The 27209-nt window shown below is 43.4% G+C and overlaps 1 protein-coding gene across 1 annotated transcript in view; it reads left to right on the forward strand.

The window, feature by feature from the left end:
- Positions 1–27209, forward strand: part of GATAD2B (GATA zinc finger domain containing 2B) — a 119709-nt gene that overhangs the window by 30161 nt on the left and 62339 nt on the right. The window lies entirely within an intron of this gene.

A 27209-nucleotide genomic window follows, 5' to 3' on the forward strand; every position in this document is an offset into this window, starting at 1 on the left:
ATCCATCAATTCTGATTTTAAACTCCTTGACCATTTACTAGTCAATTGTTATGAGCAGCTATGTATTCATGTATCCCTCTACAGTCTAGAGAGTTCTAGGTGAGTGATGCTGCTTTGACCCTGAAAGACCCCTTTACTTATCAGTTTATTTATTTTTCCCTTGGATTCAATAGGAGGGAATACTTATTAGTATATTTAATATTTGGTCAGCTAGATCTTTTTTCCTAGATATCTGATCTTTAGCCTTAATGTGTCTTACCTTAACTAGTGGTAGTGTTCTATATACTATAATAGTCTTGTTATCTATTTTACTCTTGAGTTTTGTGAGTGACTTATGCTGCTTCTAGTTAGGCCTGGGAACTCTGTCCCTAATTGTCTTTTCTTTTTCTTTTTTTTTTTTTTTTTTTTTGAGACGGAGTCTCACTCTGTTGCCAGGCTAGAGTGGTGCAGTGACATGATCTCGGCTCACTGCAACCTCCGCCTCCTGGGTTTAAGTAATTCTCCTGCCTCAGCCTCCCGAGTAGCTGGGACTACAGGCATCTGCCACGACGCCTGGCTAATTTTTGTATTTTTAGTAGATACGGGGTTTCACCGTGTTGGCCAGGATGGTCTCGATCTCTTGACCTCATGATCCGCCTGCCTCAGCCTCCCAAAGTGCTGGGATTACAGGCGTGAGCCACCGCACCCGGCCATAAACTCTGCCCCTAATTTTCATTGTGCTTGTGTCTTTTAGTAATTATGTTAAATCTAGCCATTACTTTTATTTTTAAATTTTAGTCAGTTTTTGGGTAGGTGATATATGCACATGGTAGAGAATTCACAATTGGAAAAAGTTTACAGTAAAAAAGGACATCTCTTTCTTTGGAGACAGAACTTAATCTACTTCTTTTCCCTCCCCTTCCCCCCCCGCCCACTTCCCTCCTCTTACCCTTCCCCTCCCATTTTTCCTTCCCTTCGCCTCTCCCCCCCACCTCTTTTTTTTTTTTTTTTATGAGATGGAGTTTCACTCTTGTTGCCCAGGCTGGAGTGCAGTGGCACGATCTCAGCTCGCTACAAACTCTGCCTCCTGAGTTCAAGCAATTCTCCTGCCTCAACCTCCCAAGTAGCTGGGATTACAGGTGCCCGCCACCACACCTAGCTAATTTTTTATGTTTTGAGTAGAGATGGGGTTTCACCATGCTGGCCAGGCTGGTCTTGAACTTCTGACCTCAGGTGACCCACCCGCCTTGGCCTTCTGAAATGCTGGGATTACTGGCATGAACCACCACTCCTGGCTGCCTTCCCTTTCCTTTTTTTTTTCACCCCTTCTTTTCCTTTCCCTTCCCTTTTTCCTTTCCTTTCTTTTCCTTTTTTATTTGTTTCTTTGAGGCGGAGTCTCGCTGTCGCCCAGGCTGGAGTGCAATGGTGCGATCTCAGCTCACTGCAACCTCCGCCTCCCAGGTTCAAGCAGTTCTCCTGCCTCAGCCTCCTGAGTAGTTGGGATTACAGGCGCCCACCACCACACCTGGCTAATTTTTGTATTTTTAGTAGAGACGGGGTTTTGCCATGTTGGTCAGGCTGGTCTTGAACTCCTGACCTCAGGTGATCCTCCCACCTCGGCCTCCCAAAGTGCTGGGATTACAGGCGTGAGCCACCACACCTGTTGGCACATTTTATTAAAGAAAAATTTTGCATGGTTAACTTTTCGCCAGTCTGTTCTGGCATGCTTTTAATGATATCAGAATCACCGGGCTTAACGATAGCCAGTGTGCAAACTCTAGTATTTTCTACATGCCTTACAGTTATTGCCACTGTAATGATGGATGCCAGTTTTGGCCAACATGGTGTTTAATACTCTATTTTGGATTTCCTTAAAGATGGGCATTTGTTGGTGAGGATGACCAATTTCACTTTAAATAAGTTGGAGCCTAGAGTTGATCAACTCCAGCCGCTTTTTCATCCTCTGCAGCCACCAGCTTTCTGTCTTAGGTTCAGGATGGCCCCCAACCAAGAGCAGCTGCCAGGCTGGCTGGGAAGCAAGAAAGCCTGTTTCTTGTTATCTTTCTTTCTTTTTTTTTTTTTTTTTTTTTTTTTTTTTGAGACGGAGTCTTGTTCTGTCGCCTAGGCTGGAGTGCAGTGGTGTGATCCTGACTCACTGCAACCTCTGCCTCCTGGGTTTGTGCGATTCTCCTGCCTCAGCCTCCTGAGTAGCTAGGACTACAGGCGCGTGCCACCACGCCCAGCTAATTTTTTGTATTTTTAGGAGAGACGGGGTCTCACCGTGTTAGCCAGGATGGTCTTGATCTCTTGACTTTGTGCTTGCTTGCCTCGGCCTTCCATAGTGTTGAGATTACAGGCGTGAGCCACCGCACCCGACCTCTTATCTTTGTGTTTTTTTTTTTTTTGAGACAGAGTTTCACTCTTGTTGCCCAGGCTGGAGTGCAATGGCGCGATCTTGGCTCACTGCAACCTCTGTCTCCCGGGTTCAAGTGATTCTCCTGCCTCAGCCTCCCGAGTGCCTGGGATTACAGGCATGCCCCCATGCCTGGCTAATTTTTTGTATTTTTAGTAAAGACGAGTTTCTCCATGTTAGTTAGGCTGGTCTCGAACTCCCGACTTCAGGTGATCCGCCCACCTCGGCCTCCCAAAGTGCTGGGATTACAGGCGTGAGCCACCGCGCCCCGCTGGCCTCTTATCTTTCTATTGGTAATCTAGACGTTTGTAAATTTACTGTGACTTCTTTTTTTTTTTTAAATTTTTTATTCTGAAGAACTTACATATCCAAATAGAGTACAAAGTAATTAACTTTCATGTGCCCATCACAAGCTTCAAAAATTACTAACATTTTGCTGTGCTTTACAGTTAATTTTAATGTTGAAAATACAGAGAACATATGAAAATAAGTAACATGTGAGTGTATTTTAAATTTGACCTTCACACATCTACAACTTTCCTCTTGCCAGCTGTTTCCTTTTAGGTTGTCTCCATCTTTCTCATTAGTGTAATTATGAGGGGGGTTAATTGTGTGATTGTCTTGAAATTCCGATAACTGGATGGCTCACAAGTCTACCAAGTTTGAGTAAAGTAAATTCTGAACTTGCCTGCCCAGAGTGATTTATAATTATACATGGTACATTCTTTGTTGTTGTTGTTTTTTTTGGAGATGGGGTTTTGCTCTTGTTGCCCGGGCTAGAGTGCAATGGCATGATCTCGGTTCACCAGAACATCCGCCTGCTGGGTTCAAGCAATTATCCTGCCTCAGCCCGCTGAGTAGCTGGGATTACAGGGATGTGCCACCACGCCCTGCTAATTTTGTATTTTTAGTAGAGATAGGTTTTCTCCATGTTGGTCAGGCTTGTCTCGAACTCCCGACCTCAGGTGAGCCACCACACCTGGCCTGATACATTCTATTTTTATTCAGTAATTAGATCTAGTTCTAGCATAGCCTGTTGAACATAGCAATTCAGTGAGGTGATTATTAAAGTGGAGGGCAAAGTAAAAGATTTATGGAAGTCACTGACTGTATGGCTGTGATAACTTTAATCTTAGGTTTTCTGTTATTACTCCTCATGGTTTGGGGCTCTTTTAAGTCAGATTGAGTAGAACGTCACTATATAGAGGGTAGCTGTATTTTTTTTCTTTTTTGCATTGTTTATGATTTCAGAGGATAAAGATAAGAGCAACCTTCACAACAGAAGTGAAAGATGAGAAGCTTAAGGTACAGTAAAATGTCTGAAGCTCTAAGTGAAACTGTTGGTAGGCTGGGATTTCTACTCTTGGAAGGCTACAGAGGAAGAGACACTTAGATACTTAGCAAAAAGCCAGGCCAAAAAGTAGAACTCAAGTGCTTAGAAAATCTGTGGCAAAAGAGATAAATGTGACTACTAAAACTACTTTTCTCTTTCGTCTGTGGCACTTAGTTGATAACAGTTGTTAGCACATTTAGATGTTCAAGTTTAATTTTTATTGTCAGATAAGTATGAACACTTGTGACTTGCCTAAAACGAACTTGGTCCTCCTGCAAAGATAGAGGGAAGGTGCAGATTGGAGTGAATGAAAATAATCAGCAATCAAGTATTAAGAAATGAAGTATTTGCACACCTCATCACTGGGAATCAATAGCATGCTGTTGATACAGGATAAGAATAAGTTAGGGATTTAGGACTATTCTAGTTAGGTGGTATCTTGTAGACACTACTAGAGATACTTTGTCTTTTGGAAGACAGAAATTATTCTGTAGGTATTAAATACTAATATAATGCTCTATATGATTTTCATGTTTCTTTTTCCAATGATAGGCAGTGGAATCCCCCAGTTGCCTTAGGAAAATGTATACCACCCTTACAGAAGAGACTGGCCTAGACACATCTTGTGCTATATGATAAATGAAAAAGTTGATCCGTTTACTTTCTATTCCTGTATGATGATTAAGTCATTGAATAGTGTATGGCAGTAATTTTTTATTTTTTATTTTTTTTGAGACAGAGCCTCACTGTGTTGCCCAGGCTGGAGTGCAGTGGCGTGATCTCGGCTCACTGCAACCTCCGCCTCCCAGGTTCAAGTGATTATCCTGCCTTAACCTCCTGAATAGCTGGGATTACAGGTGCCTGCCACCATGCCCGGCTAATTTTTGTATTTTTAGTAGAGACAGGGTTTCACCATGTTGGCCACGGTGGTTTCTAACTCCTGTCCTCAAGTGATCCCAGCTGCCTTGGCCTCCCAGACAGAGTACTGGGATTACAGGCATGAACCACCACACCCAGCCTGCAGTAATTTTTTATGCTTATTTGCAATACTTGAATCAACAGAAGTCTTTATGGCCTCTAGAGTTATCTTACTTCCTGTAAACCCATAATGAGTTAACACATTAAGGAATATGCTTTGACTGTGTACAGTGGCACACACCTTAGCCCCAGCCACTGGGACAACATAGTGAAACCTTGTCTCTTTAAAAAAAATAAAATAGGAGTACTACTTTGAGAAGAACAGTACTCCCTAATTTAAATGCTGTCTCAGGACTTGAAGTCTTGTTCTCATTTCTTGTGTCTGTGTTAAGACTCAGTCCGTATTCTGCATTATAAGGCAGTGTACCTAGTTTTTACTTTAGCCAAAATTTTGATAAATACATTTTCCCAAATAGTGGTAGACACTTCACTTGTCAATCAATCAGTCGTTGATTTGTAACTCCCAGGTGATTGAAAACTGACTACCCTTGTTAGACTAAACTGCCTTTTTCCAGAGAACTCACCAGTGCACATTAGCTTGGGTGTAATTCCCAATTTGTGTATCAGGGATTGGGAAAGCAAATGGTTTTCTTTGTATTAGTGCTTGATTGCCTGGTATACTATTTCTAAACGTGGAGAGGAATCCTCATCTCCGAAGAATTGATGTTTTCTTTTGACTAGTTGAGCTATTTTCCGCTTAATGAAGAAAAAATGTAACTTTTTGACCATATGAATGGGGTTTGGCTGTTCTGTGATCTGATTTGTTGTTGTAATAGTAATTTTGAAGCATCATGATCTGATTTCTCCAAATAGACTAGACCTACTCAAAGCAGACAGGACTATAAGGAGGTAGAAGAGGACTAGCAGCTAGATAAACGAATTTTGGCTTGTTTTATTGGACACCAGTGAATAATTTAAGTGTAAGTTAACCATTTAGCCATGTTTCAGTGTAATGTTGGCTTTTTAAAAAAATAGCTATTTTTCAGCCAGGCGCAGTGGCTCATGCCTGTAATCCCAGCGCTTTGGGAGGCTGAGGCGGGCGGATCATGAGGTCAGAAGATTGAGACCATCCTGGCTAACACGGTGAAACCCCGTCTCTACTAAAAATACGAAGAAAAAAAGTTAGCCGGGCGTGCTGGCAGGCGCCTGTAGTCCCAGCTAGTCGGGAGGCTGAGGTCCCAGCTAGTCGGGAGGCTCAGACAGGAGAATGGCGTGAGCCCGGGAGGCAGAGCTTGCACTAAGCCGAGATAGCACCACTGCACTGCAGCCTGGGTGACAGAGCGAGACTCCGTCTCAAAAAAAAAAAAGGAAAAAAGCTATTTGTCAGCCTTTGTAGTGGTTCTAATACTGATCTGACTGCTGAGTCCAAGGATATACAGTCATGCCCCACGTAATGGTAGTCCCATAAGGTTGTAACATCATACTTTTGCCATACATTTGCTATGTTTAGATATGTTTAAACAAATACTTACCATTGTGTTATAATTGCCAATATAGTAACAGACTATATAGGTTTATAGCCTAGGAGCAATAGGCTATACCATCTAGGTTTGTTTAAATATACTTTACGATGTTCACACAACAGTGAAGTCGCCTAATCATGTATTTTTCAGAATGTGTCCCTGTTGTTAAGCAACACATAACTGTATGTTAAAATGGGGACAAAGATTTAGCAAGTTATTTATAAAATTTGTAAAGGGCAAAGATAAGACTGTTTTTGCCAGTTTATGATATTACTGAGTTTTTGTTAAGTGGTTCTATGAAGTTTATATTTCTTTTGTAGGAGTACCTTTAAGCATTCAGTTGCAATCAATTTGAACTCTGTTGCCTAAGCCTGGATATCACCTCTTTTCTTATGCTATTCTTTGTGATTTGATCCTCCCAGACATCATTTATCAAATTCTATTTGTGTCTAGTTTGTACATCTTTAGATCTTTAGTTTTCCTTTTTTTTTTTTTTGAGACAGAGTCTTGCTCTGTTGCCCAGGCTGGAGAGCAGTGGCGCCGTCTTGGCTCACTGCAGGCTCCGCCTCCTGGGTTCACACCATTCTTCTGCCTCAGCCTCCCGAGTAGCTGGGACTACAGGTGCCCGCCACCACGCCCGGCTAATTTTTTTGTCTTTTTAGTAGAGACGGGGTTTCACCATGTTAGCCAGGATGGTCTCCATCTCCTCGTGATCCACCCACCTTGGCCTCCCAAAGTGCTGGGATTACAGACGTGAGCCACCGCGCCCAGCCCACACTCAGCTAATTTTTGTATTTTTAGTAGAAACGGGGTTTCACCATGTTGGCCAGGCTGGTCTCGAACTCCTAACCTCGGGTGATCCACCCGCCTCTGCCTCCCAAAGTGCTAGGATTGCGAGCGTGAGCCACCATGCCCGGCCCCTTTTTTAAAATTTAAATATTTTTCCTTTACTTGTCACTGACTTGAAGCTCATGTCCTTAGCTTTTCAGAAGTAGTCCTGGGTGAAATTATCTATGAGTGGAGATCATACATGCCTGTCAGAGAGTTTATATGTTTTTACTTCCATCATATTTGGCTAATATTTTCTTTAATCCAGTGGGTAAAGTGGAGATTGGCAAGGCAAGCATGGTTACCCTGGAGAACTGGGCTCTTGAGTGCTGAGAAATGCTCAAGGCATCATGGTATAGTGGAAAGCATACGGGCTTTGGAGCCAGCCTCTAATTGTGAGCTGTATGAGTGACTTCATTTAAGCTTTTTAAAATTCCACTGAATTAATTTCCATATCCAGAAGATGGAGAACAGGGCCGGGCACATTGGCTCACACCTGTAATCTCAGCACTTTGGGAGGCCGAGGCGGGAGGATCACTTCAGGCCAGGAGTTTGAGACCAGCCTGGCCAACATGATGAAACCCTGTGTCTACTAAAAATACAAAAATTAGCTGGGCGTGGTGGCAGGCCCATGTAATCCCAGCTACTTGGGAGGCTGAGGCAGGAGAATTGCTTCAACCCGGGAGGCAGAGGTTGCAGTGAGCTGAGATTGCACCATTGCACTCCAGCCTGGGCAACGGAGTGAGACCGTCTCAAAAAAAAGAAATAAATAAAAAGAAAATGGAGAAAAGATCCTACCTTCCTGGCTTAGTGCATTAAATGCTCAGTGAATGTAGATCTTTTTCTTAACTTTAGATAATTTGGTATTCTTTAGATAAGTTGGTAATATTTACCAAGAGGAAGTTTTTTTGTTTTGTTTTTTTTTTTTTTTGAGATGAAGTCTTGCTCTTGTCCCCCAGGCTGGAGTGCAGTGGCACGATCTCGGCTCACTGCAGCGTCATCCTCCCAGGTTCAAACGATTCTCCTGCCTCAGCCTCCCTAGTAGCTGGGATTACAGGCACCTGCCACCAAGCCCCGCTAATTTTTTTTTTTGAGGTGGAGTCTCACTCTGTCGCCCAGGCTGGAGTGCAGTGGAGCGATCTCGGCTCACTGCAGGCTCCGCCTCCTGGGTTCACGCCATTCTCCCACCTCAGCCTCCCAAGTAGCTGGGACTACAGGCACCCGCCACCACCACGCCTGGCTAATTTTTTTGTATTTTTAGTAGAGACGGGGTTTCACCGTGTTAGCCAGAATGGTCTCGATCTCCTGACCTCGTGATCTGCCCGCCTCGGCCTCCCAAAGTTCTGGGATTATAGGCATGAGCCACTGCGCCCAGCCACGCCCGGCTAATTTTTGTATTTTTAGTAGGGATGGGGTTTCACCATGTTGGCCAGGCTGGTGTAGAACTCTGGACCTCAGGTGGTCTGCCCACCTCAGCCTCCCAAAGTGCTGGGATTATAGGCGTGAGCCACCACGCCCGGCAAAGGGGAAGTATTTTTAAATTTAGTTTTCACCTCACACAATTAAGTACTTCGGTTTTTGGTGAGTATGAGCTGAAAAGAGTAGGGTCTCTGCCTACTATATAGTTCTTAATTTTCCAAGGCTCTGAAGATACCTCTTGGCTTGAGAGCATCTGTAGTACCTCTGGCCTACTAATCAATCCAACATATAGAGGGAGATACAGTAAACGTAGAGTACTGCCTCAGCCTCTACAATGTTGAAGATTTAACTCATGGCAATCAATGGTAATTGCTACAGACAGCTTAATTGTATCTAAGCTTTTTATATTAAAAACTGATTAAAAAAAAAAAAAGACCAGAGCAGTCAGATGTATTCAGCAGACTTACGTGGGAATTATCTTTGAATGGGTTGTTAAAAAATAGACAATCATACTTACCCTCATCAACATGGAACTAGTGAGCTTCAGTTTAAAATTCATAATTGGTTTCCTGTGGAAATGTGATGAATGAGAAGACATAATCTATTTTGCTTGCCACATTTATCATGTTTTCCTTTATGTTGTAAAATGATAGCAGTGTCTAGATCTGGATACCTCTGATGGTCTCCTATTAAGAGCACCTTATTGTGACTGAGGTAGTACGATATCAACCACTTGAAGCTCAGCTTGTGTTGTAGATAAAGGGTTTTCCTTTGTAGTTTGTAAATTGTTGAATTTCTTATGCCAGTGGCCAGTACTACTTAGTTTCGATTTAGCTCAGTGTTAATTTTCTGAAAATTGAAGTTAATATTATATGGCTCAGGAAAACTTTTATTTAGAAATAATATTTTTGCGTAGGGTGAAGATTATTTTTCTCCGTATTTGCTAGAAACTTTAATATTTGAGAAGAACAAGGGCTTTGTGAGAGACTCTGATGGAGGCAGTAATTATGATGTGAGTTTCAGAGGTCCAAATGAGGCAAGCATTTGGAATGACATATTCATGGGAGATATCGTTTGAAAAGTAAGAAAATCCCTCCCCCCTTATTATTCCTTGTTACGATTTATAACTAGTTGATCAGATAGACAAAGATCCTAGAGCAAAGGTCCTCAGCCAATAGATCTCCAAGAAAACAATTACCATTGCCCTTCTTCCTCTTTGGTTTGCTTAGATTTCTTCCCCATTATTTTCTGACCCCATATCAGCACTTTGGGGAAGTGAAAAGTCCTTATAAAATGATTGGAACAAGGTACTCTAAAACAGAAAAGGGAAAGTTAATCAGAGACCAGGCTTAGATATGTCTAGCATCTGGATTTGTCTATAGAATGACATAGGGATGTGTGTGTGGTAAGTGGGATATGGTAGGTGAGGAGGTGCTAGAATGCAAAGACTAAAGTGTTCTAGCTATGACACAGGAAAGTGGAATAATATTGCAATCATACTATGGCTGGGCTTAAAGCATTAACAATTTTTTAAATTGCAGTAAAGTATACATAACAAAGGCCTAAACTGTTTTTAAAGAATGCATGGGTACTATCTTGACTACTTTGCTGTGAAACCTTGCTTTGCTTTGTGTTAGGTGCGGATTCAGCTGCCCTGAACGGTGTCAATGGATCGGGTTAAATCAGATGTCCTACTTGTAGGACAGCTTCAGGAAAAAAGAAAAATTAGTGAATACACCTGCTGTCTTATTAGTACCTGTTCCCTAGCACTAGCAATAGGGATAAAGAAAAGAAGTTTGGTGGGCAGTATGTCTTCATTTTGTTGTAATTTGGGGTGTGCTTTGGTATTGATGCTGCGATTTCCTATCTTGGATGTTGGCTTTGGAAACTAAACAGTTAAAGCATCATGATTTGAGAGGAAACTAGCTCTCATTCATGAAGGCAAAGTTTGGCACTAGGCCACAATAATGGGGGGATAGTTAGGGTGGGGAGACTAACAGACTTTTTTGTACCACAAATGACTTTTAAAAATTAAGAGATAATTCCATGTCCTGAGGTTATAAACCGGCTACAACTGGTTTTTCTCTCCCTCCCTCCTGCCCCCGCTAGGCATCATGGGTAAAAGTAAGCATCCCCCTGTTTCTTTTGTTTAATATAGCAGTACGCCATGTGATTGGCAGGGCAGTGCCCGCTTGGAGACCGGGTTTGCGCAGGGCTCTCAAGGGGGCTGGCACGCTTGGGGGCCACCTCTGTGCTACAGAAAGAGCTTCTCTACAGTAGAAAAGAGACGATAGAAAAGAGAAAGAAAAGGGACCCTCCACACACACACGACCCTCCACACACACACACACACACACACACGAAAAAAACCTAAACCCATCTCATTATTTTCCTCCTTTTTCTGTTCTCTTTCTGTATTTCTTATCTCTCACACTTTTCTGGAAGCTAGAGGAAGGAACGGAAAAATGTATACCCTTAAGTATTTTTAACTGTCTTGCCCTCCCCAATCCTTATTTTTCTTTGCTAAAAGCAGAAACTCGAAATCTCTTTGAGTTCTTTCTAGTAGTTTTTGGCTATGTGTAGAAGGTAATACGCCGAGGTTTCTAATGGGGTTGAAGTAATAAACACTGTTGCATTAAAAAATTTTGTTGCAGAATTATTGTTTCTCATACAAAGCTCCTTTCAGTTTGGATCTTCTTTCCCTCTGCTTCATCCATTTGCTATAATGGTAAGGGTCTCTGGCTTCTAGTTGTCTTCAAGCTGAAGCAATAAAGAGAGTGTTATATTAAGGTTTTCTCTTTCTCCTTCCTCCCCTTTTTAAAAATTTCTTTTGTCTGTAGCAGTGATGGTTCTAGCTCCCCCTTACCCTCTCTACCCCTCCTCTTTTCCATGTCAGCTCCAACCCTGCTCTGTGAATGGAGTCAACCAGCTGACTGAGTGTTGGCATCATGCCAGGGGCTGCAAAGCAATGAGAATGTGCGCGCGCGCTCGTGTGTGTAAGTGTATACAGAACACAAAGGGAAAGGCCTGCAGTCTAGGAAATCACAGGCCATTATATAAGGAAGTCTGCATCATCTCTTCTTGCTTGGGCCGATGGACAAGGAGAGGGAGGGGGGAGGCTTAGAGCAAGAAAAAGACCCTTTTGACACACCCACACATACACTTTTTTCCTTGCTGTCTTAGAAAAAAAAAGGTATTTGTGTTGTGGCAAAATGAGAGAGCTTCTGTGTGCAAGTGGTATTGACCATGTTCCTAGTGGAAGTAGTAACTGTCCTGGATCTCCTTTTTTATTTTTTTATTTTTTTGAGACAGGGTCTCTGTCACCCAAGCTGGAGTGCAGTGATGTGATCACGGCTCACTGCAGCCTCGACCTCCTGGGTTCAAGCTATCCTCCCAACTCAGCCTCTTGAGTAGCTGGGACTGCAGGCGTGTACCACCACACCTGGCTAATTTTTGTATTTTTTATAGAAATTTGGTCTTCCTGTGTTGTCCAGGCTGGTGGGTCTCTTCTTTCTGTTCCCATTCAAAGGTGTATGTGCTTGAGAAAAGAATGATTAAAAGAGAAATGCCTCCTGGATTTTACAGCTGTAGTTTGTTAAGGTACTTAGGGATGAGGAGCAAGGAGGCAGGGGACAGGCCACACTGTGTGTTTTTTTTGTTTTTTGTTTGTTTGTTTTTGGCAGTCTCACTTGGTAGCCCAGGCTGGAGTGCAGTGGTGTGATCTTTGCTCACTGCAACCCCCGCCTCCCAGGTTCAAGTGATTTTCGTGCCTCTGCCTCCCGAGAAGCTGAGATTACAGGTGCCCACCACCACACCCGGCTAATTTTTGTAATTTTTTTTTTAGTAGAGACAGGGTTTCACCATGTTGGTCAGGCTGGTCTCGAACTCCTGACCTCAAGTCATCCGCCCGCCTCGGCCTCCCACGGTGCTGGAATTACAAGTGTGAGCCACTGCGCTTGGCCGACTGTTTCTAATCATTCAGATTTACCAAGGGTACAAGGGTGGGTGGGAGAGAGGAGTTGTTCTTAAGGAGAAGCAAAAAGTCAGATAAGAGAGCAAGTAATATCTATTAACTACTCATTTGAGACTCCCCCTCTTTTTTCTTTATTTCTTCTTTTCTGTTTAGTATGATATTATCAAAATGCAGTATTCTTTCCCTGCCATCTGCCAGAGTTAGAATTGTACAAAAGGACAAACAGCACATGGAAGGAAGGAGAAATTAGAGATTGTTCTAAGTGTCCATGCATTGCAAGTGTTACAATTTTGGGGTTCGGTTGTAGTGATTGTATCTTTCATTGGCAATTAGGGGATCAGCATTCATTTAGAAATTATAATTCTGCTCAGTTTAGTATGATGTCTTTTTTTTTTTTTTTTTTTTTTTTTTTTGGAGACAGTGTCTCGCTCTGTCGCCAGGCTGGAGTGCAGTGGGGCAATGTTGGCTCACTGCAACCTCCGACTCCTGGGTTCAAGCAACTCTCCTGCCTCAGCCTCCTGAGTAGTTGGGACTACAGGCCTGTGCCACCATGCCCAGCTAATTTTTGTATTCTTCGTAGAGACGGGGTTTTTACCATGTTGGCCAAGATGGTCTCAATCTCTTGACCTCACAATCTGCCCGTCTTGACTTCCCATAGTTCTGGGATTACAGGCGTGAGCCACCGCACCCGGCCTGATGTCTTTTCTTAAATTCTCTTTATGTGCCTCCTAGGTTTGATATTTATGAAGCAGCTTTTGTGTTAGGTGAAAATGAGAAAGTATATTAAAGAATGAAGTATGGGGCCGAGAGCGGTGGCTCACGCCTGTAATCGCAGCACTTTGGGAGGCGGAGGTGGGTGGATCACATGAGGTCAGGAGTTTGAGATCAGCCTGGCCAACAAGCCAAACCCCATCTCTACTAAAAATACAAAAATTGGCCAGGTGTGGTGGCTCATGCTTGTAATCCCAGCACTTTGGGAGGCCGAGGCGGGCGGATCACGAGGTCAGGAGATAAGAGACCATCCTGGCTAACACAGTGAAATCCTGTCTTTACTGAAAATACAAAAAATCAGCCGGGCGTGGTGGCTTGCGCCTGTAGTCTCAGCTACTCGGGAGGCTGAGGCTGGAGAATCGCTTCAACCCAGGAGGCAGAGGTTGCAGTGAGCTGAGATCGCACCACTGTATTTCAGCCTGGGCAACAGGCAAGACTCTGTCTCAAGAAAAAAAAAAAATTAGCCAGGCATGGTGGTGGCCACCTGTAATCCCAACTACTTGGGAGCCTGAGGCAGAAGAATTTCTTGAACCCGGGAGGTGGAGGTTGCAGTGAGCCCAGATTGCACCACTGCACTCCAGCCTGGGCGACACAGCAATACTCTGTCTCAAAAAAAAAAAAGGAATAAAGTATGGGTCACACTGATACAGTTGGTTTTATGTGAGTTTATTTTTGCTTCTGACCATTCAGAACTGATGGGAAGAGTTTGGAATGAGAGGGAACTTTCAAACTCGTTAATCCTATAGTAAGAGTTTTTATCAGGTTGCAGTCTAGAGGAAATTCCTTAATTTGATTGGGAACTTGTATATTTTTGTTAAAGCCTGTAAATTTCTCTTCTTGCCACATCTTTACAAGCAATAGTCTTTGAATGTCTGATTTTTTGGTGTAAATATCTGTGCTTTTTTTCCTTTTGTTAGGAAGTGAATATGAGGTTATTACTTTCTTTAAGGATTGTAGGATGAGCTGGGCACAGTGGCTCACACCCGTAATCCCAGCACCTTGGGAGACCAAGGCAGAATTGCTTGAGCTCAGGAGTTTGAGACCAGCCTGGGCAACAGAGGGAGATTCCATCTTTACAAAAAATTAGTTGTGGCATGTGCTTGTGGTCCTAGCTACTCAGGAGGCTGGGGTGGGAGGCTACAGTGAGCCATGATTGCACCACTGCACTCTAGCCTGGAAAACAAAGTGAGACCCTGTCTCAAAAAAAAAGAAAAAAAAAAAGATTGCAGGATGGGACCTACCACAATGGTTGTTCTGCTTGTTCCCCAGGCTGCCTGCAATTCTGCAATTATTTCCCCACCCCAAGGAGCTGGAGCCCACTTTTCTAAGTCTCTTTATAAGTAAACTAAGGAGTATTATTTCCTAGTCTGTTGAATACTGAAAAACAAAATAGCAACAGACCAAACTTGCTACAACCTAGAGGCTAGGTAAAGATTCATTCATTGTTGTTGTGGGATTCCCTAGTTCTCAGAAGTAATAATTACCCTTTTTTTTTTTTTTTTTTTTAAGTTTTTTTGAGATGGAGTCTCACTCTGTTGCCCAGGCTGGAATGCAGTGGCATGATCTCGGCTCATTGCAACCTCTGCCTCCTGGGTTCAAGTGATCCTCCCACCTCAGCCTCCCGAGTAGCTGGGATTATAAGCATATGCCACCACACCTGGCTAATTTTTGTATTTTTAGTAGAGACGAGGTTTCACCATGTTGGTCAGGCTGGTCTGGAACTCTTGAGCTCAAGCGATTGCCTCACCTCAGCCTCCGAAAGTGCTGGGATTACAGGCATGAGCCACCATGCCCAGCTATATCCTTTATTTTTACCTTTTCTCTTGATGTTAGGAGCCAGATTAGTGAGGATAATCTTAGTGATTATGTAGTCATAATCAGCAAGGCATAAACCAGTACCTTCTCTTAATGGATAGATTAGAAATTTTTTTTTTTTTCTTAACTCTCATAGGCCTTAATTGCTGTTTTGGAGTGGCTGAAGAGTAGTTTTGAAGTGTATGTGAAATCTGCCCTTTGGCCACGTCTGTCCCTTTAATTCTATTTATTTATTAGAGACAGTCTCACTCTGTTGCCCAGGCTGGAGTGCAGTAGTGTGATCATAGCACACTGCAGCCTTGAACTCCTGGGCTCAAGTGATCCTCTTGCCCCAGCCTCCCAAGTAGCTAGGACTGACTATAGGCATGTCACCATGCCTGGCTAATTTTGTTATTATTATTTTTGGTAGAGACAGAGGCTCACTGTTTTGCCCAGGCTGGTCTCAAACTCCTGGCCTTAAGCAGTCCTTCTGCCTTAGCCCCCCGAAGTACTGGGATTATAGGCATGGGCCAGTGCAAAGAACCTTTCATTCTAATACTACCTGTTCTTTTTTTCTTTTTTGAGGTGGAGTCTCGCCTTTCACCCAGGCTGGAGTGAAGTGGCATGATCTTGGCTCACTGTAACCTCCACCCACCACCCTCCCCTCACTGGGTTCGAGTGATTTTCCTGCCTCAGCCTCCCGAGTAGCTGGAATTACAGGTGCCTGCCACCATGCCCAGCTGATTTTTATATTTTTAGTAGAGATGGGATTTCACCATGTTGGCCAGGCTGGTCTCGAACTCCTGACCTCAGGTGATCTGCCCATCTTGGCCTCCCAAAGTATTGGGATTATAGGCATGAGCCACCACGCCTGACCTCTAATATCACCTTTTCTAAATGATTGTCTGGCACATTTGCTGTTGTGTATGTCAGAACTTCTGTGCTGATTTATAAGGTGACAGTAGGAGAAAGCTGTTTACCTCCCGTTCATTACTTCTAGGCAGCACACTCTAACTTGTCACATTTAAGCGTAGCGACCTTTACAATCCTTGGTGCATATTACTGAACAGTATGTTACCCACTGCAAGGTCATCTAGGCTCTTTCTTTCAAGAATGTGAGCCAAAGGTTTGTGTAGTAAACTCAGTGATACAGAAAAGACACTGTAAGAGCATATAAGCAATAATAGTCTTTTATAAGAATTACTCTCTTACCAGTCTGGTTGGATCAGAAACCAAAAATGTCAATATAGATAGCATAGTACGATGGTTAAGGACATTGACTCAGGTAAGACAGTCCTGTGTTTTAACCAGGCCCAGCCATTTAAGCACTGTGAAATCTTTTTTTTTTTTTTTTTTTTTTTTTTTTTTGAGACGAAATCTCACTCTGTTGCCCAGGCTGGAGTGTAGTGGCGCGATGTCCGCTCACTGCAGTCTCCGCCTCCCGGGTTCAAGCTGTTCTCCTGCCTCAGCCTACTGAGTAGCTGGGACTACAGGCACGCGCCACCATACCCAGCTAATTTTTGTATTTTTTAGTAGAGGCGGGGTTTCACCATATTGGCCAGGCTGATCTCGAACTCCTGACCTCATGATCCGCCCGCCTCAGCCTCTCAAAGTGCTGGGATTGCAGGCATGAGCCACTGCGCCTGGCCTGGACTGTGAAATCATGTAAGGCTACTCAGTTTATCTGTTTTTCTTTTATCTGTAACAGGAGGATAATTATATCTCCAGAGGTTCTAAATGAGATAATGTATTGTGAAGCACTTTAGCACAATGCCTAGCACATAGTAAGAGCTCAGTGAATGTTAGCGAGATAGGTATTTCTATCTGTTGGGTTTGTTTATACTATTTTCATTGTTCTTACTAGTTTATTTTAGCCAGCTTGTGGCTACCTTTTTTTTTTCCTACCTTTTTTTTTTTTTTTTTCCCTCCAAACTCATGGTAGTTCTTTGAGTTAGACTGGGTTGATTGACCTGTATCAAGATCAGGAGTCAGCAAACTATAGCTGCTGCTTGTTTTGGTAAATAAAATTTTGTTGAAACACAGCCACACCCACTTGCTTACAAAAGCAGAATTTAGTACTTGCCCCACAAAGTCTAAAATGTTGTTATCTGGTCCTTTACAGAAGAAGTTTGTAAGAACCCCATGGTCTAGATCAAGCTTGTCTAACCTACAACTCGTGGGCTGCATGCGGCCCAGGACAGCTTTGAATGCGAAATTTTTTTTTTCTTCCAGCTCATCAGCTATCTTTAGTGTTAGTGTATTTTATGTGTGGCCCAAGACAGTTCTTCTTCCGTTGTGGCCCAGGGAAGCCAAAAGATTGGATGCCCCTGGTCTAATCAGAGTCTTTTTTTCCTAGAAAAGTGACCTATGAAGCAAGTTCTAGAAATCAGAAGAGAAATAATGAGACTAAATTTGGCTGGGTGTGGTGGCTCACACCTGTAATTCCAGCACTTTGGGAGGCCTAGGTAAGAGGATCACTTGAGCCCAGGAGCTTGAGACCAGCCTGGGCAACACAGCAGGACCCCATCTTTGCTTACAAGAAAAAATGCTGGGCATGGTGGCATGTCCCTGTAGTCTCAGTTATTTGGGAGGGACTTCCCACTGAGGTGGGAAGATTGATTGAGCCTGAGAGTTTGAGGCTGCAGTGAACCATGAGCTGTGATGGAGCCACTGTGCTCCAGCCTGGGTGACAGAACAAGACCCTGTTTCAAAAATAAATAAATAGGCTGGACGTGGTGGCTCACACCTGTAATCTCAGCACTTTGGGGGACCAAGGCGGGTGGATCACCTGATATCTGGAGTTCAAGACCAGTCTGAGCAATATGATGAAACCCTGTCTCTACTAAAAATACAAAAATTAGCTGGGCATGGTGGTGTGTGCCTTTAGTCCCAGCTATTTGGGAGACTGAGACAGGAGAATTGCTTGAACCTGGGAGATGGAGGTTGCAGTAAGCCGAGATGGCGCCGCTGCACTCCAGCCTGGGTGACAGAGGGAAACTCCGTCTCAAAAACAAAAACAAAAAACCCAAAAAATAAATAAAAATTTAAAAATAGGCTAGACTTACATGGACTAGAAGGAATTAATCATTTCAGATTTTTAGGAATAGGATTTTGAAGAAGGGAGGGTCCATTGACATGGCTAATAAGCATTAGGTGAAGGAAAGTACCATTTGAAGTTGGTTGGGCAGTAACAGCACTTATTTTTAATCTCTTAGGGGCACTTCATAGTAGTATGTTGTCTTAGTCCATTTTCTGTTGCTATAACCTGAGACTGGGTAATTTATAAAGAAAATAAATTTCTTTTCTTTCCCTCCCTACCTTTTTTTTTTTTTTTTTTTTGAGACAGAGTGTTGCTCTGTCTCCCAGGCTGGAGTGTAGTGGGACTATCTCGGCTCACTGCAACCTCTGCCTCCTGGGTTCAAGTGATTCTCCTGCCTCAGCTTCCCGAGTAGCTAGGACTACAGGCACGCGCCACCACACCCAGCTAATTTTTGTATTTTTAGTAGAGATGGGATTTCACCATGTTGGCCAGGATGGTCTCAGACGATCTCTTGACCTCGATCCACCCACCTCGGCCTCCCAAAGTGCTGGGATTATAGGCATGAGCCACCACACCCGGTCCCCTCCCTACCTTTCTTCCTTTCCTCTTTCCTTTTTATTTATTCTCTGTCACCCAGGCTGGAGTGCAGTTGCGCAGTCATAGCTTATTGTAGCCTTGAACTCCTAGGCTCAAGCAGTCCTCCTGCCTCAGCCTCTCAAGTAGCTAGGACTACAGGCATGCGCCTCTGCACCCAGCTAAATTGCTTTAAAAATGTTTTTGTAGAGATGGGGTCTCACTATGTTGCCTAGGCTGGACTGGAGCTCCTAGACTCAAGCAATATACCCACCTTGGCCTCTCAAAAGTGCTGGGATTACAGGCATGAGCCACCATGACCAGCCCCAAGAAATTTATTTCTTACGGTTCTGGAGGCTGGAAAGTCCAGGGTCAAGGGGCCATATCTGCTGAGGGCCTTCTTGCTGGTGGGAACTCTGCAGAGTCCCAGAGTGGCACAGGGCATCACATGGTGAGGGGACTCACGAGAGACAGCCACATTGGCTTTTATTACAGACCCACTCCTGTGCTAACTAGCCCATTCTCTGAATAACCCATTAATCGAGAATGGCTCAAGCACTTCCTAAAGGTCCCGCCTCTCAACACGTCTGCATTGGGCACCAAGTATCCAACAGATGAACTTTTGGGGGACACATTCAAATCGTTGCGGGGTATTAAAGGGAAGTACAAAGAAGAGAGATTTGCTGTCAAGTAGTCTGCATTAAACTTGGAAATAAATATGAATTGGTAGGTTACCTATTAAACAAGTGTGTTAGAGTAGCCTAGCAGTTTTCAAAGTGTAGTCTGTGAAATCCTAGAGAATAGACACCTTTCATGGAGTCTGTGAGATCAGAATAGTTTCATAATAATACTAAGTCATTATTTGCCTTCTTCACTCTGTTAGCATTTGCAGTGATATCCAAAAGCAATGCTGATTAAAACGTTAGCATAACCCTGAGCAAATAGCACCAAACTAGTAGCAAGCGTTGTATTCTTTATTGTCATGCAGTTTAAATTTGCAGTAAAAAAAAAAAAAAAAGTTTCATTTAAGAATGTTCTTGATGAAGCAGTAAAAATTATTTTTATTTAATCTTGACCTTTTAGTACTTGGCTTTTGAATATTTTGTGTGATAAAATGGGAAGTACTCAAAAAACACTTCTGTTACATATTGAAATACTGTGGTTAAGGAAAAGTACTTGTACAGTTACTTGGGTTTCCAGCTAACTAGTTGCCTTCATAGAACAGCATTTTTACTTGATGAAAGAATAACCAACAAAATACGTTATTTAGACTTGGGTATTTGGCAGATGCTTTCTTGAAAATTTTCAAGGAAAACAACTATTTTTGCCCAGTGATAAAATTAAAGCAAAAATGAGAATTTTGGAAAGTTGATGTACTCCACCATGAGACTGTCCACTTCCCAGTTAGTTTTGTGATTTTTTTTTTATATTATGTGATATGTCAACCTTTGAAAGAGCTGCATGACTTAGTGAACTAGAAGTTTTCAAATGACCAATATATGATGTGACAAAATCAGATTTGGTTAAGAGATCCACTCAAAGTATAAAGTAGACCAGTGTATTTTAATGTAATAATACAGAAGTTCATTGATAGGGTTTCAGAGTTCACATTTGCTGCTAACCTTTAGAAATTACTGGGTTGCTCTTTTTTTTTTTGGAGACAGAGTCCTCTGTCACCCAGGTTGGAGTGCAGAGGCAGGATCTCAGCTCACTGCAACCTCTGCCTCCTGGGTTCAAGCGATTCTTCTGCCTCAGCTTCCCAAGTAGCTGGAATTACAGGCGCACGCTACCACACCCAGCTACTTTTTCATATGTTTAGTAGAGATGGGGTTTCACCATGTTGTCCAGGCTGGTCTCGAATTCTTGGCCTCAAGTGATCCGCCCACCGCAGCCTCCCAAAGTGCTGGGATTACAGGCATGAGCCACTGCGCCTAGCCTAGGTTGCTTTTTTAAAAATTAAGTTAAATTTTACATAAACATCAAATTAACTTTTATTTATTAATTTACTAGTTAATTTATTTTTCGAGACAGGGTCTCACTTTCTCACCCAGGCTGGAGTGCAGTGACACAATCTCGGCTCACTGCAGCCTTGACCTGCTGGGTTCAAGTGATCCTCCTGCCTCAGCCCCCCAAGTAGTTGGGACTACATGCACGGGCCACCATGCCCTGCTAAAGAATTAACCATTTAAAAGTGTACAATTCAGGCTGGGCGCTGTGGCTCATGCCTGTAATCCCAGCCCCTTGGGAGGCTGAAGTGGGCGGATCACTTGAGGCCAGGAGATCGAGACCAGCCTGCCCAACATGGCAAAACCCGTCTCTACTACAAATACAAAAATTAGCCAGACTTAGCAGTGCATACCTGTAGTCCCAGCTGCTTGGGAGGCTGAGGCAGGAGAATTGCTTGAGTAATATCAAGGAAAATATCCACGATTCTAATAAATTTAAGAGGCTGTTAAAAATGCCTCTCTCTGGCTGGGTACGGTGGCTTACGCCTGTAATCCCAGCACTTTGGGAGGCCAAGGCGGATGGATCACTAGGTCAGGAGTTCGAGACCAGCCTGGCCAACATGGCAAAACCCCATCTCTACTAAAAATACAAAAAACAAGTGGCTGGGTGCAGTCGCTCACACCTGTAATCCCAGCACTTTGGGAGACTGAGGTGGGCAGATCACAAGGTCAGGAGTTCGAGACCAGCCTGCCTGACATAGTGAAACTCCGTCTCTATTAAAAATACAAAAATTAGCCGGGCATGGTGGTGCTCACCTGTAGTCCCAGCTACTTGGGAGGCTGAGGCAAGAGAATCACTTGAACCTGGGAGGCAGAGGTTGTGGTGAGCCGAGATCGCACCACTGCACTCCAGCCTGGGCAACAGAGTGAGACTGTCTCAAAAAAAAAAAAAAAAAAGCCAGGCATGGTAGCACCCATCTGTAATCCCAGCTACTCCAGATGGGGAGGCAGAGGTTGCAGTCAGCCAAGATTGTGCCACTGCACTCCAGCCTGGGCGACAGAGCAAGACTCTGTCTTGGGGAAGAACAGAAAAAACCTCTCTCTAGTATCAGTATGAAATAATGGGTTCTCTTACATACGCATATACACAGGTTTGAGTATCCCTTATCTAAAATGCTTGAAACTAGAAGTGTTTCCAATTTTGGATTTTTTCGGATTTTGGGATATTTCCGTATACATAGTGAGGTATCGTGGGGGTGAGACTCAAGCCTAAACACAAAATTGATTTGTTTCATACGTACCTTAAACATATAGCTTGAAGGTCGTTTTATAACAACATTTTGTGCATAAAGCAAAGTTTTGACTGCATTTGACTGCATTTTGATGTGGAATTTTTTTCACATTTTGAAGTACTTTGGATTTTCTCCTCTTTTTTTTTTTTTTTTTTTTTTTGAGACGGAGTCTCACTCTGTCGCCCAGGCTGGAGTGCAGTGATGCAATCTCTGCTCACTGCAAGCTCCACCTCCCGGGTTCACGCCATTCTCCTGCCTCAGCCTCCCGAGTAGCTGAGACTATAGGTGCCCTCCACCATGCCCGGCTAATTTTTTTTTTATTTTTTTAGTAGAGACGGGGTTTCCCTGTGTTAGCCAGGATGGTTTCGATCTCCTGACCTCATGATCCGCCCGCCTCGGCCTCCCATAGTGCTGGGATTACAGGCGTGAGCCACTGTGCCTGGCCGGATTTTTTCCTTTTTTTAGTAAAAAGTAGAGACAGGGTGACCAGGTACAGTGGCTCATGCTTGTAATCGCAACGCTTTGGGAGGCCGAGGCAGGTGGATCTTTTGAGGCCAGGGGTTCGAGACCAGCCTGGCCAACATGATGAAACCCTATCTCTACTAAAAATACAAAACATTAGCGCTGGGCATAGTGGCAGGCGCATGTAATCCCAGCTACTCAGAAGGCTGAGGCAGGAGAATTGCTGCTGGAATCTGGGAGGCGGAGGTTGCAGTGAGCCGAGATCGTGCCTGGATGACAGAGCCAGACTCCATCTCAAAAAAAAAAAAAAAAATGTAGAGACAGGGTTTTGCCATGTTGCCCCAGCTGGTCTTGAACTCCTGGGCTCAAGGCATCTGCTGCCTCAGCCTCCCAAAGTGCTGGGATTATAGGTGTGAGTCACCACACCTGGCCCAATTTGGATTTTCTGATTAGGGATCTTCAAGCGGTACACACATGTAAATATAGATATAGAAAAAGATATGGATGTTATGTGTGTATGCATGCATTTTATTTCCTTTTCTGAAAGGGCCTGGAAGTAGTGACACCACCTAGCAGTGAGCACACCTGACACCAGATCTTGGTTTCGCAACAGCATTCTCCAATAAGAGGAACCAGAGCTGCTTGGAGAAATGGCTAGGGCAGATAAAAGAAGATGATGAACCTGGAACATCATGTGGATACCAGAAGCTAATAAATTGCCAAAAAAGTGACAGGGAGCCAGCTTGAAGGAGCTTTCAATGGCCAGATCTGGGACAGTTTGAAAAACAAATAATGGTAATAGGTTATAACCCATGGAATAAAATAAATATCTATAAGTTTATGCTGCTATAAATAAATATGGGAAAGAAAACAATTGTTTTCTGCAGTGAAACTCAAGTTTATAAATAGAAAAGGAATGATGGAAACATTAGGCAAATACTACAGTATTTCTTTCAGGCAAGAATTGTCTCTTTTTTTTTTTTTTTTTTTTTTTTTTTTTGAGAGGGAGTCTCGCTCTGTCGCCCGGGCTGTAGTGCAGTGGCACTATCTCAGCTCACTGCAACCTCCGCCTCCAGGGTTCAAGTGATTCTTCCGGCTCAGCCTCTCAAGCAGCTGGGACTACAGGCACCCGCCATCATGCCTGGCTAACTTTTGTATTTTTGTAGAGAGGAGGTTTCACCATGTTGGTTAGGCTGGTCTTGAACTCTTGACCTCAGGTGATCTGCCTGCCTTGACCTCCCAAAGTGCTGGGATTACAGCCGTGAGCCACTGTACCCAGCAAGAATTGTCTTTGTATGCTAAAATTAATATGTGAAATTTTGATTGGAGATGGGATATTTACATAGTGGTTTCTAAGTATCTCTCTGTCATAACATATCAGTGGAGAAATCTATCAGATACCACCTTAATCAAGTGATTGAGTTAACATTTCTAGTAATACAACATACTGACATCATGTACTTCCTGATACGATACACTGAAAAAGGCATATTACTTCTGTGATATTCTCACCAAAAACACATAATCTCAGTCTGATTATGAGAAAACATCAGGCAGACCCAAATTAAGGGGCACTTTTCAAAAGAACTGGTCACTATTCTTCAAAAGTATCAAGGTGAAGACAGACTAAGAAACTCACAGATTGGGAGGAGACCAAGGAAGGACACATGACAACTAAATGTGGGGTTGTGGATTGTGTCCTGGATCCGAAAAGAATATTAGTAGGGACTGGGCATGGTTGCTTACGCCTGTAATCCTAGCACATTGGGAGGCCGAGGCAGGCGGATCATCTGAGGTCAGGAGTTTGAGACTAGCCTGGCCAGTGTGGTGCAACCCCGTCTCTACCAAAAATACGAAACTAGCCAGGTGTGGTGGTGTGTGCCTGTAGTCCTAGCTACTCGGGAGGCTGAGGCAGGAGAATGGCTTGAATGCAGGAGGTGGAGGTTGCAGTAAGCCAAGATGGTGCCACTGCACTCTATCCTGGGTGACAGAGCAAGAATCTCTAAAAAAAAAAAAAAAAAAAAATTATATAGTATATATATTAGTAGGAAAACTGGTGACAGGTGAATAAGATCTGTAGAGTAGTTAATAAACACTGTTGTTTCCTGGTTTCAATAATTGTACTGTGTTTATATGTTAACATTTAGGGGAGCAGGGTGAAGAATATTTGAAACTTCTGTAAGTCTAAAATTATTTCAAAACTTACAGTTTTAAAACATGTTTATTAAAGCCTTTAAATTTTTTAAAAAAGAACTGCTACCTTCCTGTGTATCTGTGTGAGACCACATTCCCCCCCACCCCGTCCCCCATACTTTTAACTGGAACAACATCACTGCACATTTGAATGCAGAGGCAGCTATGAGAATCCCAGCTGTCTACTATTAAGCCAGACATTAAAGAGATTTGTAAAAATATAAAAGCCACTTTTCTCACTAAATTGTTCTGTTATTTTGGAAAATATTTTTCATAAAGAAGTTATGTTAACATGGAATGGGTTTGTTATTTTTAAATGAATTAATTTAAAAATTTTTATTTTATTTATTTTTTTTTTTTGAGATGGAGTCTGCCTCTGTCCACCCAGTCTAGAGTGCAGTGGCACGATCTCAGCTCAGTGCAACCTCCACCCTCCCGGGTTCGAGCAGTTCTTCTGCCTCAGCCACCTGAGTAGCTGGGACTACAGGTGTGCACCACCATGCCTGGCTAATTTTTGTACTTTAAGTAAAGACGGGGTTTCACCATATTGGCCAGGCTGGTCTTGAACTCCTGACCTCAGGCGATCTGCCCACCTCGGCCTCCCAGAGTGCTGGGATTATATGCGTGAGCCACTGTGCCTGGCCAAAAATTTTATTTTAATTCTGTGTCTAATACGGTGACTCTTTTTTTTTTTTTTTTTTTTTTTTTTTGAGACGGAGTCTTACTCTGTCGCCGAGGATGGAGTGCAGTGGCACCGTGTCGGCTCACTGCAACCTCTGTCTCCTGAGTTCAAGCAATTCTCCTGCCTCAGCCTTCTGAGTAGCTGAGATTACAGTTGCTCACCACCATGTCCGGCTTGTGTTTATATTTTTAGTAGAGACGGGGTTTTACCATGTTGGCCATGCTGGTCTTGAACCCCTGACCTCAGGTGATCCACCCGCCTCAGCCTCCCAAAGTGCTGGGATTACAGGCTCAAGTGAGCCACCGCGCCTGGCCTCTTATGTGACTCTTTTAGTTATTGCTCTCTTTGGGGTCCTTGATTTTGTTTATTTATTTATTTATTTAGAGACAGGGTCTTGCTCTGTCACCCAGGCTGGAGTACAGTGGTGCAATCATAGCTCACTGTGACCTCAAATTCCTGAGTCCAGACAATCCTCTTGCCTCAGCCTCCCAGGCAGGTGTCTTCCATAGTCATTCATGTCAGATTATTTTCTCTGATTTGCCAAATTTATTTCTAACCTCCTGGTTGCTAACCTTGCCAGATATGTTGTTGTATAATAAGCAGTTTGGGGTCTGATATGTCCTGTTTGTTTCTATCATGTAAGGAGATCAGTGTGGTTTCTTTTGTTTCTATGTTATCTAAGTCTCCTCTTAGAAATAGTAGTGTTCCCATACCACGCCGAGGTGTGCTCTTCTCAAGCCCTTGTCCATACCCTTTTCCATTCTGACAGTTAATTCCAACCTCTAAGGTAATCCTATAAAATGGTATATTGGAGGCCACCAGGCGCAGTGGCTCGCGTCTGTAATCCCGGCACTTTGGGAGACTGAGGCAGGCAGATCACTAGATCAGGAGATCAAGACCATCCTGGCCAACATGGTGAAACCCCGTTTCTACTAAAAATACAAAAATCAGCTGGTGTGGTGGTGTGCGCCTATAATCCCAGCTACTTAGGAGGCTGAGGCAGGAGAATCTATTGAACCCGGGAGGCGGAGATTGCAGTGGCTGAGATTGTGCCACTGCACTCCAGCCTGGAGACAGAGCAAGACTCCGTTTCAAAACAACAAAACAAAAAAAGGTACATTGGAAATAATTTCACTTCTTTGTAGCATCAAAAATGAAACTTTTTCTGTACCCATTCTGCTTTTCTTTAGGGCCTTTTACCCCCATTTGAGGAATTTGCAGTTTGGTTTGTGTGTGTGTATAAATTCCATTAGGAAACTGAAATGGAGTGGTTATATCCTTGGGAAGTGCAGAATAATTACTGGGATTGATTGATAATAGGAAGCATGAGAGCTTGGAACGAGCTCAGCCATCTGGTTTGCATTAGGGCAGGTTGGAGATGGTGCAAGACCATTGCTGTGTGATTTTTGCCAGAAACTGAAAGTGCATTTTGTTTACAGTTTAGAAGACAAATCGTCTTTCATTCACCTATACAGTTGTAAGTAGAGGACACAGGCCCACTAATCTCAGAAGCTTGGTTGAGAAATAATTTATTTGGATCATTATTTGCTCTTTTAAAATACATGAATTGTCATTAGAGAATATAGCTAGGCTGCTACTGGATTAGCTGTACTTATAACATTCTCACCTCTCTATTATGACTAATTTATGACAGAGCTATGAATTTTTTTTTTTTTTTTTTGAGATCTAGTGTCACTCTGTTGCCAGGCTGGATTGCAGTGGCACCATCTCGGCTCATTGCAACCTCTGCCTCCCAAGTTCAAGTGATTGTTCTGCCTCTGCCTCCTGAGTAGCTGGGATTACAGCTGTGTGCCACTGGCTAATTTTTGTATTTTTGTATAGACAGGGTTTGACCATGTTGTCCAGGCTGGTCTCGAACTTCTGACTTCAGGTGATCTGCCCGCCTCAGCCTCCCAAAGTGCTGGGATTACAGGCATGAGCCACTGCGCCCAGCCTCAAACTCCTGGGCTAAAGCGATCTACCCACCTCAGCTTCCTTAAATGCTGGGGTTACAAGTGTGAGCCACTGCACCCCGTTGAGACTGTTCTAAGGTTTAAATCATTGCTCTTT

The sequence above is a fragment of the Nomascus leucogenys genome, chromosome 12 (assembly GCF_006542625.1).
Source record: "Nomascus leucogenys isolate Asia chromosome 12, Asia_NLE_v1, whole genome shotgun sequence".
NCBI lineage: Eukaryota > Metazoa > Chordata > Mammalia > Primates > Hylobatidae > Nomascus > Nomascus leucogenys.